The sequence below is a fragment of the Rissa tridactyla genome, chromosome 3 (assembly GCF_028500815.1).
Source record: "Rissa tridactyla isolate bRisTri1 chromosome 3, bRisTri1.patW.cur.20221130, whole genome shotgun sequence".
NCBI classification, from domain to species: Eukaryota; Metazoa; Chordata; class Aves; order Charadriiformes; family Laridae; genus Rissa; species Rissa tridactyla.
In genome coordinates, this window is record NC_071468.1 from 16,442,243 (window position 1) to 16,455,571 (window position 13,329).

Sequence of the window (13,329 nt, forward strand, 5' to 3'; positions counted from 1 at the left end):
CAGACTGGTAGGGTTTTGTATACGCGCATGGGTCCATGAAGTGTTGGGGTGGTGGGGTTGAATTTTAATTTTTAAGAGCAAGCCACAGAGTTATGTATAGGAATTAGATTTTTGAGGTGAACTAATACAGGACGCCACTAAAGATTCAGCACGCTACTGAACAAAAGCAACAATGTATTTTGAACCACCTTTGATTTTTGTTCTATTTGAGGACCAAGGAGAAGTAACTCCTCCTGCATTTCTGCACCTGAAAGTGTTGCGTCTGTGTTTGGATAGACCATTATTAAAACAATCCCTAAAAATAAAATTAATTGCATTTCACAGTTGTATTCTTTTATTACGTTTGCTGTTAATAGCCCAGATTCAGCTCGCCGTTTCGACCGGCTTTAATACTGAATAGTCTGTTGGCAGGATGAAAGCTGAGATTCTGTGGCAGTGGAAAATTGGCACAATTTCCCCTCCATCAGCTCAGAGGCCATCGCGATGAGCTGCACACACGCAGCACGGCCTGCAGAGCTAACCAAGGGCGTTCGCCTGCTCCCGCGGTAAGTCAGAACTATAAATAATTGTGTGCATCCCTGCCCTCGTTAAATAATAGGGAGAGCCAATATACGATTTACACAGGCTTAGCTACTTCTGCCTAACAAACGTACCTGAGCTGGTTGTAATGCCATTTGGGGTTAAACCTGAATGTAGAGCTGAAGCAATGATTAAATAAAAGACTGGGGGTTTGGGTGCTTTAAGAAACAAATAGACACCGAACTTGTGACCTTGGAGGTGTTTGTACTCCATAGTTACCTGCAGTAAACTTCAGGCTGCTCCTGCCTGCTGCACAGCGCTGGTTAGACGTGTGCGGGCACGTTGCATGGGCAGAGATTAAGTTTCTCTCTCTAAATGTCAGGCCGGCCTCCTGCCCTACCATGGGGGCTCCACGCAAAGCGTGTAATAGGAAAACGATGGTGGTTCGTTACCGCCTACGCAGAGGTTTCTTTTCTGATATCTCTGGTCACCTTGAGAAGGTCCCGAGGAGCTTCAGGCGGTGCCTGGGAGTCACTTAGTTGCACCGTGTTGTGTTGGTCAGGTGGCTCTTCGTTATCCTCAACCTGCTTTTGTGGATTTCAACACACGCAGTTAAATTTTGGAACAGAGTTTAGTTTAAGTGAGAAAAAAATGTAAAACCACGTAGTTAAAGTTTTAATTTAGGTGTACTTTAGATACACATTTAATTGACATTGTTACATGTGTTGAACCATGCACTATTGGCATTTATGTTGTCGCCCACAGCCATTTTATGCCAAAAGGAATAGCCTATGATTAGTGACGAGAAAGCTAAGCACTACAGATGGCTCAATTCTGCGATCCATCACAAAGTGATAAAAACTAAGCCAAATTACAATAGTGTACTTTTTAAGGAAAAAAAAATCTGAATTGTTGAATTTAATAACACAGCTTTGGGTAGAATAGGCACTGATGTTGAAAGTCTTCTCATTAGTTTTGAAAAACATAAGATTTCATTTTATGCCAAGTGTACACAGATTAATTTTTCCTTGATAAAGAGCAGCTTTATGCAATAAGTGTCAAAATTATTTTTCAGTAAGAAGCAAGAATCCTGATTTTTTTTTTTAAATGACAGACATTTTTTATGACAAGTTTGTATCCTGTGAGCTGATATATTTTCCAGGTCCTATTGAGATTCCGTTACTGTAGCCACATCAGTTTCCGTGGAATCGTTTCTGATATGTACTCATATAATCAGACCCGGAAGAATCAAATTTACCATTTAAACGATTTTTAAATTCAGTTGTAGAGTTTCAGGTGCTTCTAGGTCTGAATTCTGTACTAACCATAAATGAGGAAATGTAACTGTGAAGAAGGAAAGAAAGAGAAAATACAGGCTTTATTTATACTGCCTCAGTTTGATTAAAAGTCAGTCATGGCTAAGGCAGGTTTTTGCAGCACGCAGGAGCTTTTCAAGCCAGTTACATACAACAGCGTTGGGTTCAAAGCAGCTTTTTAGTTGCTTTAGCGAGTGTGTTAAATTCACCACTGTAATAAAAAGCGGTAGCCCGCTGTGCGTGCCCGGCAGAGGGCTCTGATATACCAGCCTTCCTTCCCAGGCAGCCGGGAAGAGCAAAGCTAGCCATGACCCTGCGTGCTGCAGCCCCGCGTCCCCACCGTAGGGCCAGGGACACGCCACCAACCCGGAGGTGTGCTCCTCAACACAAACCTCAGCCCGGGGCAGCTCCGAAACCCTTGTGGCAGGGATAGCAGAGCGACAGAGAAGCTTTTGCCTCACTCTTTTTTGGCTGCTTTCTTCAGCCCCTGTTTTCTTCTATAACTTGACAATTGACGCCGGCCTGTGGCTTTTTGAAATCCAGAGTACATCCCTGGAGGCCCATACCTGGGTTCAGCTCCACATACTTACTTGGGCAGTCAATCAGTGCTCCTGTCTGTGGGTTCCAAAGCGTGGCAGTGTGGGAACGACACTTTTCTTAAGCACAGGATTTGCTCAAGCAATATCTAATATATGTGGTCCCGGATCCTCAAGGCTTCCTAGAAGGCGTTCCTGAAGCCTCCAAGGCTTTCTGCAGGTGCTTTGCTTCCTTCAAGTTAAGGAGGGAGAAAGAAGAACTTTTAAACTTCTTAGATTTAGCTCTTAGTGTCTAAGAGCAAACTATAATTCTCTGTGTGTGAATATATGATTATTAATATTTTCTAAATAAATATAAAAAAATCTTAAAATCTTAAAAAAACCCACACCTTAAAATCAATTTCACGGATTATTCTTGTTAAATAAGCCTAGAAAAATTACCTTTGAATTACCTTTTTTACTCCTTTGACAGAAGTATCAACTGATTTCTTTTTGTTCTTGCCTATGAAGAAAACGTGATTTGTATTCCTCTTTATAATTACCACTAGTGATGTTATAGTTATAGAATCACAGAACGGTTCAGGTTGGAAGGGACCTTAAAGATCATCTCGTTCCAGCCCCCCTGCCATGGGCAGGGACACCTCCCACTAGACCAGGCTGCTCCAAGCCTTTCCCCAGTGTATCCCTTAACTCCATAGGAATAAAGGTTGTATACAACTGACCCTACTAATATACAATCAAGTAAACCGCATGCTGCTGTAAGGCTTATGCATCACGCCCGTCAGATGAGAACAGGTAAAGTACATGTTTGTGATTTCTTATGCGCAGGCTGGACTTGGCTGGGGAGCAAAAGCTCCAGATACGGCACCTTCTTGTCAAGGCTGAAATTGGGCCAGGTCCTTTCATGCTTGCCCACAGACAGGACACCGGGAGCGTTTCGTTCCTGGGATTTCGAGCTGGAACACTTGCAGCAGTAAGAAGGGTTATTCCCACTCAGCTCTCCTGCTCTCTGGACTCTCCATGGGGCAGGAGCTTACTTCTGGAGCTCTTCTGTCTTTTGTTTTCCTTTTGCATTTAATAACATATTTTGAACAGCTTTGACAATTGTGGAAGTAAAATTATCAGCTTCTGTATTCTCCTCTTAAGTCTACACACAAGCCAAAACATTCCTCCAGTGCTTTTGACCGCGTAGAGGGATACAGCAGATCTTGAAGAGATCTTACCGAGTCAACGTGTGATTGCACTTGGCTGGTGTTGGAGGCACGTTGGGACACTCCCTGCTGAACACAGCTATGGACAAAGATGCTGGCATATCCTTACATCTCTGAACCTCTATTGTTATAAAAAACTATTGTTATTAAGGTATGTTTCCAGATTTACCTAAATGTAAATATGCTTCTTAAATGTCTTTATTAAAACAAAATAAATTTGTCTCCATTATTTCAATAGCAAACCCACAAATTTCCAATCTCATTCTTCACCTCCATGCTTTACCTGGTATTTTTATGTGCTCAGTTCCTTTAATGCAGTTGTTATTTTATGAAAAGTACTAACGAATGAAAGAAATTGCTTAATGTCGTCATAATTTTTGTCAGCAGTCTAGTCCAAACTGTAGTTTACTACAAACCTCATTAAATTTGAAGTAAGGACTTGATTATATCATTTGAGCCACATTAGCTGTACCTTATGAAGTCCTACTCTTTTTGGCTGCAGTGCTCCCCCAACCGATATTTCACAGGCCACACAATTTTCAGCAACTTTTGCCCATAACGAGCCATTATCTACCCTATAAAAAGTATGCCAAATAAGTATACTCTTTCTGAAACTGCTACCTTTATGCAATGGTAACGCAAAGACTCCCCATTTATCTACGTGACTCCAACAGCGTATATGTATGTAAAATCCATACTCTAATTACATTCACTAATACGCTAATATTACTGATCACATACGTCTGTCTTCAGAGATATAATTATAAAATAGGAAGGGTAATACAAAATTGCAGTCTATTCCATGATAATCATTGTTTTACTAAGTGTACCTGGTATTCTTTTATGCCGTGTAGAAAATGGAACTAAATGAAACAAAAATAAGTATTTCTTCATGACATGTCACCATTAATATTGAAATAGTGGTAGTACTATAGATAATATGACTTAGTGAATTACAATAGTGTAACATTTTCAATATTATGTTTAAGACTGCATCAGGTCTCTCCATTATACATTTCTATTTTGAGAAGTTACAGAGCACTAGGTTAGGGATACATAAGCTCCTCCATAAATATGTTTGCCTAAAATTTCTTCCGTCAAATTAGTTGTGTGTTGTGCCTGTATCTGCTATTACAGAAATACTTAATTTTCACAGCTTCTTCTAAGTGAAACGTTAAGTGAGAAAATGAGAAAGTAGGATAAAAAAATCCCATCAACAAAACCAGCTTCTAAGTAATAATGGATTAAAATAGCAACTGGCAGGGAACATGTGAAATAGATGCGGAAATATTTTATCTGCTTGATTCTCCCAATTTGCCTCTCATGAATGTCTTTCTACTCCACACCTAATTTATTCTAACGGCTTATTCTCAGCTGGTCTTCGAGGAATTGTCCTGCAAGGTCCCTCCCACTTCAGGCAAGTATCATCACAGGTCAGGAGTATGATTTATGTTCGTGAAAACTAAATTGAAGTTGGTCTCTTCAGTCTGACTAGATATATTTATCACTGGGTTTGTATTACTGTTATAGTTAAGGGTCCTCATGGTGCTGTGAGAATATACATATAAAAATCAAAGCCTAGAAGATTTTGAAATCTAAAATAAACAATGTGTGATAAAAATTTTCATCCATCTTTTACAGAAAAGGGACATAAAGACTAGAACAATTGCTATCTGTACCTGGATGCCCACAAAGCAGATCTACACACGCACGTCCAAATATCGCCTCTGCGGAAGCAACGCAGCAAGGAGTCCTGCTGAAAGTCTTTTTACTTCATTGGTAGAATGGTTGGGCATGTCTGATACTGAGGAATTTAAAAGATGCTGGAGCCATCATGGTATAAGATCCAGGAAAGACCACCAGTATATTAACTCCTGACTAAGGTAGAATTTGGAGTCTATTTGTGGTGGGTTGACCTTGACTGGACACCAGGTGCCCACCAACCTGCCTCCTCAGTCCACTCCTCAGCAGGGCTGGGGGCAAGGGGGGAGAAAAGAAGGTGGGAAAAATTCATGGGTCGAGGTAAAGGGCAGTTTAAAAAAGCAAAAGCAAAGGCTGCGTGTGGCAGCAAAGGAAACCAAAAAGTTTATTCTCTACTTCCCATCAGCAGATGAAGTCCTGGTATGGTAGCATTTGCTTTGGAAGACAAACATCATAATAACAAATGTACCCCCCTCCTCCTCCTTTCTCTTAGCTTTTATTGCTGAGGAAACATCATATGGTATGGGATATCCCTTTGGTCAGTTTGTGTCAGCTGTCCTGGCTGTGTTCCCTCCCAAGATCTTGCCCACCCCCAGCCTACTGGTGAGGGGGGAATGCTGGAGAGACAGCCTGGGTGCTGTGGGAGCACTGCTCTGCAGAAGCCAAAACACTGGTGTGTTATCACAGAATCACAGAATGGTTAGAGTTGGAAGGGACCTTAAAGATCACCTCGTTCCAACCCCCCTGCCCTGGGCAGGGACCCCTCCCACCAGACCAGGTTGCTCAAAGCCCCATCCAGCCTGGCCTTGAACAGGGATGGGACATCTACAACTCCTCTGGGCAACCTGTTCCAGTGCCTCACCACCCTGACAGTAAAGAATTTCTTCCTAATATCTAATCTGAATCTCCCCTCTTTCAGTTTAAAACTGTTAGCCCTCCTGTCACTATGGTCCCTGATCAAGAGTCCCTCCCCATCTCTCCTGTAGGCCCCCTTTAGGTACTGGAAGGCTGCTATAACGTCTCCCTGGAGCCTTCTCTTCTTCAGGCTGAACACCTTTCTAGCTACCAGTACAAAGCACAGCACTATGAGGGCTGCTATGGGGAAAACTAACTCCATGTCAGCCAGACCCAATGCACTACTGTAGGGAGAAATTTAGACTGTGTCCTGGGAATAACCTTATCCCAAAAGAGCAGACCAGAAACAGAAGCCTGGAGTTTTCTTACTGGTTTGGATGGTGCAGCATCAAGAAAAGACACCAACAAAGGATGTAAGAGTGAAGGGCTTCCCCATGCCAGCTAAAAGAAGTGAATTTAAATTTCCTGAGAGCAGATCCTTAACTAGTCTGCATTGGTTGAGCAAGCCCCAAGGAATCTCTCTGTGGTCAGATAAGAAAGTGCGACTTTTTGTCTTAAGGCAGGTGATGAGCAGAATTGACTATGAAATGTGCCTTCACACAATTAATCATCCCAATTTGAAGTTGCTATGGTTGCTGGAAGAGGTCTCAAGAAGTGACAGAACTTTCCTGAACATCCCAAAAACACTCTGTGTGGCCATTTAACTACACTTCTGGGATTCTTTCCTAGTATATATAGTATTTTAAATCACAAAAGAGAGGCAGGATGGTTTAACGTTGAGAATAAGCCAACATCCAGGCAATGTGAGGCAGGCACCAAAGCAATGGATAAAGTTGTAATCCTGGGAGTTCAGGTTCGGCTTGTTAAAGCTCAGTGGGAAAATATTACAAATACAGAATTAAGTGGAGCTTCAAATGGCTGCTTTGCAGTTTCCATCTGCAGGCATACTCCATGAAAACGAAAAAATCCCATTTTTGCCTGAGCTCTCGTTGAATGAACCCTGACTGGTGCAGAGGATTCCCTTTTAATGGTCTCGTAACATGTTTGCACAAGTCAGTTATGCCAGGAAGAAATTCTCTTTAATGAAATATGTAAATCTCAGGACTTCTCAGCATCTGACACTAAAAGATAAGGAATGGCTTTAAAGGATTTTATCCTGTGGGTATAAAAAGATAAAGCACAACTAATACTCAGTGTATGACAGCAAGCTCCTGCAGTGGATTCATACGGGTTTGGAAGAAATCACAGGCAAATTAATTTTGTGACATGCTTGGAATATGGACACACACAAGGTGCTTGGAAGCATCCTGAGAGTTACTTCATCCTTGAAGAAACAGTATAAAGAAAATAATCTAGTAGAGGTTTGATTTTTTCCCTTCTCTTGCAAATAAAGTTGATATTAGGAAGATAAATGAAGATGGGAAAAATTTGCCATGGGTATAAAGGACTTTCCTATTAATAAGAAAACAGAATTTTCCATAAGACTGAAGTCCCATTGGTGGACTGGATTAGAAAAAAACTTGGATCAAACTTTTCATAAATGTTCCATAGGAAAACCAGGACAGTATTCAATCTAATCATAGAATCACAGAGTGGTTTGTGTTGGAAGGGACTTTTAAAAGACCACTTTGTCCCAACCGCAAGCCCCAAATCTGGAGATACAAGGCTGAAAACAACACAAAATAAACTCTGAGCAATCTAACGGAGACCTGATATTTTCAGGTCTAGGAGATATTTTCAGTTCTAAGAGAGGTCAGAGTGGAAGACATGAATGGTAACACAGGAGAATGCGATCTGGTTGTAAAACCTACCATAAAACAGAGCCCATCTGACAAAAAAGATTTTCTTGAAATTTCCTAATAATACTAGCATGGATTATGGCAGCTCTGTAGTAAATCCTGGAGGCCAGGCACCCAGACCAGAAGGAGGAGAAGACAGATTCTGATGTTCAAGCTGTTCTAAATGTACAGCGAAAGATCTGGCAAAATGTCTCTGGGTGCTTGAATTCACCAACCCGTGAGTCCTGGAGTAAAGCCAACCTGAGCCAGTCTGTGACCAGCCGGATCAGCAGTTTGTTTGCTTTGCTTTGCTTTTCGTCCTGGTGAGAAACAGAGAAATATGAAAAAACTTTCCCGCCTTGGGGTCAGGAACATATCTAGAGGAGGGACTGACTCTGGAAAACAGTTTTGTGTGTCTCCTGCTGACTTCTGAAGAAAAAAGCTTGATCCTGAAAGACCTTTAGTCCTAAAAAATTGTTGTTGAAAGATCATTGCAAGTTTCCATTCGTGACATGGTAAATTGGTGAGAAATTTTGGGCCTCTCAGCTATTAATTTGATTAAATTGGGTTTTTTTACTTCTAACTTCCTAATAATCTGTGAATGTTGAGTAACTAAAAGCTGGTCATTAAGAGATGCTTGGCTGAAGTGACTGCAGTTTAATGCAGTTAAATGCCACCTGAGATTTCAGTTTTTTCACACTTTTCATCCCTGCTCTTTCCGTTGAGTTTCTCACACACAAAACATGACTTTGTTTTTGAACAGGTACAAGCTGCAGAGGGGCTCTGTAACATTTATGCACGGGTGCAACTGGGTGTTTTATCACCATCAGGACACAAATCCAACCTAGCATAAAAAATGAATCCATCTGAATTCCTTCTAGGAGACAGTCCGAGTTGTGCAGTGCACTTGGCTTTGGAACTCACGGTGATTGATGGCATTTCATCTGGAGATGGGATACGGTTTACCACAAATATCAGGAGCACAGTGAAGTGTTTGTGACTAAGCGTAGCCGCTGCAACCAAATAACACTCAGCGTGAGCCATTTCAGCCCTTTCCATCAACACTTTGGCTTAGAGAATTGTAAGTACAGAAATACAAATAAAACAGATCAATTTTCAGAACAATGGATCCTCAGACTTTCAATACCTTTTCAGTTATACTCAAAGAGAAATGAAACAAATTCTAGGTTTTCAAATTGAAGTTATTTTCAGACTTTAAAATATTTCTCAGTGCTGAGGGGCAATTTGATCACTGTCTTGGATCAGAAAATTTTCTTACAACTGAGAAATATCAATCCGTTTGGGGGAGATACGTGAATGCCTTCCTGCATTTTATCCTCCTCCTTTATTGTACAAAGAGTACATGCAACATCAGAGTGCAAGATGAAAGAAAACCCAACTATTTTGCCGAAAACATTAGAGAGTATTCATTCTTTCTTAAATATCCATCTGATGTGCTGATTCCTCCAAAATATCTGACCTATTATCAGAAAAACCTGTTACAAGGATTGTAAAGAAGGTGAAGGGAGAGCTAATGTGCAAAAATATGAGAGAAGATAGTAACTGATGCCATTTCTTCCAACACTTGGAGAGGCACAGTCTGCACCCAAGGAAACAACCTAGGCCTTCTAAGTATAAAGAAACAAGAAAAAAAGAGAAACTTAAACTACTGAGCTAACATTGCAAAATAAAATCAGATTTTAGAAAACAAAATGCAATTATAGCTGCTACTTTTCTACTTTTAAATCTTCTTCTTGGTCCATCTGGAATAAATGGAAGTTTATGTCTGACAGAAGATCAGACAACAGCTTTAAAATATTGCCTAAAAATACATAAACTTTAGATTAAATGGGGGAAAGAAAGAAAAGAGTTTGGACATAAAAAACCTGTTCGGTAATAACTAAATAATCTCACTTGAAACTATTTTTAAAAGTAATTAAATACTTCTAACCTAATTCTGAATGCAGAAAACCATTAATATGAATGCAAATATTTATGTTTTGCTTCAAAGCTGGCCTTAAAAGGACCTATGAGGGACAAAGATAAAAAGTCAACTAATGGTGTCATGTAACTAATTCCATTTGCCAGAATGTCTGTTTCGCCAGCTGCGCGCTGGCTTCTGTGCCACACACACAGCTGAAAGTCAAAACAGAGCTGACAAATCGTCAATCTTGCTTTTTCATTCTTTTGCTATATCCTTAGTATTTCAGTACTGCTATTTTCCCAACTGGCACAAAAATCTAGAAGTCAAAGTTTCCTTTCTGAACTTTGTTCTGATTCCTGTATATGGTTTCCCAGGCAACAAGCAGACAGAGATGTTGTACCTCTACTTTTAATAGTAAACCTTTTCAATGTCTAGAAATACACCGAATATCAAAATTACAGTGAAGTAGAAAAAGTCAGATTTTATATAATAAACTTGCACTACCATTTGCATTGTCACCTACATTAACTTATCTTAAAGGACTGGAAAAATATTTCTCAAGATTTCCAGTTGATCTGTGATAATAAAGATAGTGTAAAATCAGCTGGCTGCCAGAAAGAGACAAATGATAGCAATTCCAACCTTCACTATAAAAAACAATTGTGTTTTTTTCTGTATGTAGGTAAGAATTGCTTCATGTCAATTCATCTTCTACATTTCTCCCATTTGTTTAGTCTGTGCCAAAAATATATAGATCCACAATTCAGAAACCCCCAAAAGCCATTGCTTCAGCTGATATTTTCCCTCTAGTGTTGGACAAGAGCAGAAGATCAGGCAGAGTCTTTCAATGGCTTTTGGTATTTAGGGTCATAACGCTTTGTTGACTTGTCTGTGACTTACGGTTAGGTCAGAGAAATAGTCTTTGTGCTCTTTCAATTCTCAGAGATACGCAAGAGGAGGACGTGAGTTAACCTCCCAGTTAACCCCAGATTTCTCTAACATACAGGTGCCTGGGATGCTGCTCTCAAATGTCTGCTGGTAAGCGTTCATATGAATAAATATGAAAAACCACTTACGGTGAGGAACAAGCAGAATAGAGATGATGGCTTCTTTATATTGTAAACCACCTTTGACCATGATGCCACTGCGCTAATCATTTGGCAGGCATGCCAGGTCTAGAATTAAATTTCCAAGTTGCTTAGCTGTGTGCCACAAAAGAAATTCATACAAACCTCTACAAAAGCTATTGTCTGCTCATATTCTCACAAATTTTTATATTTTGTAATAAAGATATGTCATAGTCCTACCTAGTAACATAATCTCATATGAGCATTTTTGGACTTAAGGCCCAGATACTTAAAAGAAGTAAAGTAATCGATAAATCCATGATTTTACTTAGAAATTTAAATGCAAATGTGAACGGAATAGCTGTAATGCTCATTGGAAATCATATTTGTATCTTCTGCTGGTGCCAGTATTTTCTTCTGGACACATAGGACTACATGAGTTATGCACAACTGATAATAAAAGCCATTAGAATGTAATAAGCTGCTGCTATATGAACGATGTTCATCAAGTCACAAAAAATATCATTCAAAGTAGAAACCATGGCTGATATAACCTAATGCTCTACCTTTTCTCAATCATGCTATTATTTTGAATATGATTGTGTCTAATCCTCATAATGACAGATACGGTTTGTGGAAGACAAGCTGGCACTGAATCTGAAAATAGAGAGAGAATTACTCATTGGATTTTCTTCTTAAATGTTCAAAATCATATTCAAATAGAAGGCTTTTAAAACCAATCGTGCATATTAATTGAAGGCTTTGGTCTTGAAAAAATTAAATAGCATAACAGAAACACAATAATATTAATGAAAGACATGTAATATGTTTCATATGTAAAAATTTTGAAGGGGTAATTTTTTTGAAGGGTAATCCTTCAAATATGTCATGCACAAGATTATTGAAACTAAATGTTATTCAAGTCATTTTTAGAAGAGTTTCATTCAAGGTGTTTATGCTGATCAGAGAATCATCTTCATAATGATCCTCTCATCCCAAAACACCTCCAGTTGCCCAAGTAAATGCAAATACACGAAGTTTCCCTTATAATGACTGCAACTTATCAGAACACCTTTCTAGAAATTATATCTTTTTTTTCCCCCTGAAATGAATGAAACAGAAAAAAAGATTAATAATTTAAGCAGATTATTATAATTTCAAATATTTCATTGCCATAAACTAAGATATAAGATATATTATATATAAACTAAGATATATTTGGCTAGCATTTTCAGTAGTTCTTTCTTCCTAGAAGCCAAATGGAGTGTGAAACATTAAATCACTATTAAGAGGAAGAGGGTAAATAACTTTGCAGTACTGCTGCTAAAATTCAAGATGCATCAAATATTAAAATTATGGTTCTAGATTTATACTGCTTTCTGAATAACTGTTCCTCATTTTCAGGTGTAAAAAAACCAAAAAAAGTAAACTACCCTGCTAGCACTCCACTATAAGTGCACATGGTCTTAACCTGTTTGAGGCTGAGGTTTTTCCTGGTTGGTTGTCTTTTGGTTTTGGTCTCACCAGTGTCCACACTGTGCATGTGCATTCTGCTCTTCCCTGTGTTTTGCTAAGATCAGAAAGAATCACGCACATAATCTGTTGGGGTTTGGGGTTGTTTCTTTCTTTGGGTTTGTTTTTTTTTTTCCCCACAGCTGGAGCATCCCAGGTTGTATCAACTGTCATGGAAAACCAGATAGGGGTGGAACAGACTGCAGAACGTGCAAAGATATCACCATCGCAAATAACTTTCTGGCCAATAACTTTCTTTTCTCTTTCAAACCGCATGTAACCCATGGGTTATAATATTAATTAGCTTTCAGGTCAAACACTTTCCCAGGTACAGAATCCAATCTTGAAACTTCTCTTAAAGTTGTAATACATGGGAAAATATAAGCAGGGAGCCAGGAGCCTGAAGAGATGTTCTTGAGCCCACAGGTGTGGCTTAGGGTCTTACAGAATGTCCTTCAGCCACATCTGGGCTTCACCTTTGCTATCTCCCACCAAACTTCACAATCTTTAAAAGTCAAGAATATCTGGAAGGTGAATCTTGAATGAAAACTAGATTGACTAAACTGAAATTACCGGACACCAAGGTTTGGTTAAAACTATCAAATAAAAGTACATTTTTTACACAACTTAATTAAATTACACAGCTCATTTACTTTGCCCACAGGATGCTGTGAAAGCAGAAAGTATAACTGTCTTCTCATAGGGATCAGACAACTTCCTGGGAGATCGTTACATCTTTAGCTGTTTGCTGTGTTGTTCTGGATGTAACTTCCAGCTCAAGAAGTATCTTCATGTTGCTAAGGTCAAACAGTGGGCAGTAAGGAGTCTTGAGGCAAGGGTAGTTAATTTTATAATTAGAAGGATATATTTTCTGCAGATTTCACTGCAGAGTAGGGAGCAGATATTGTTA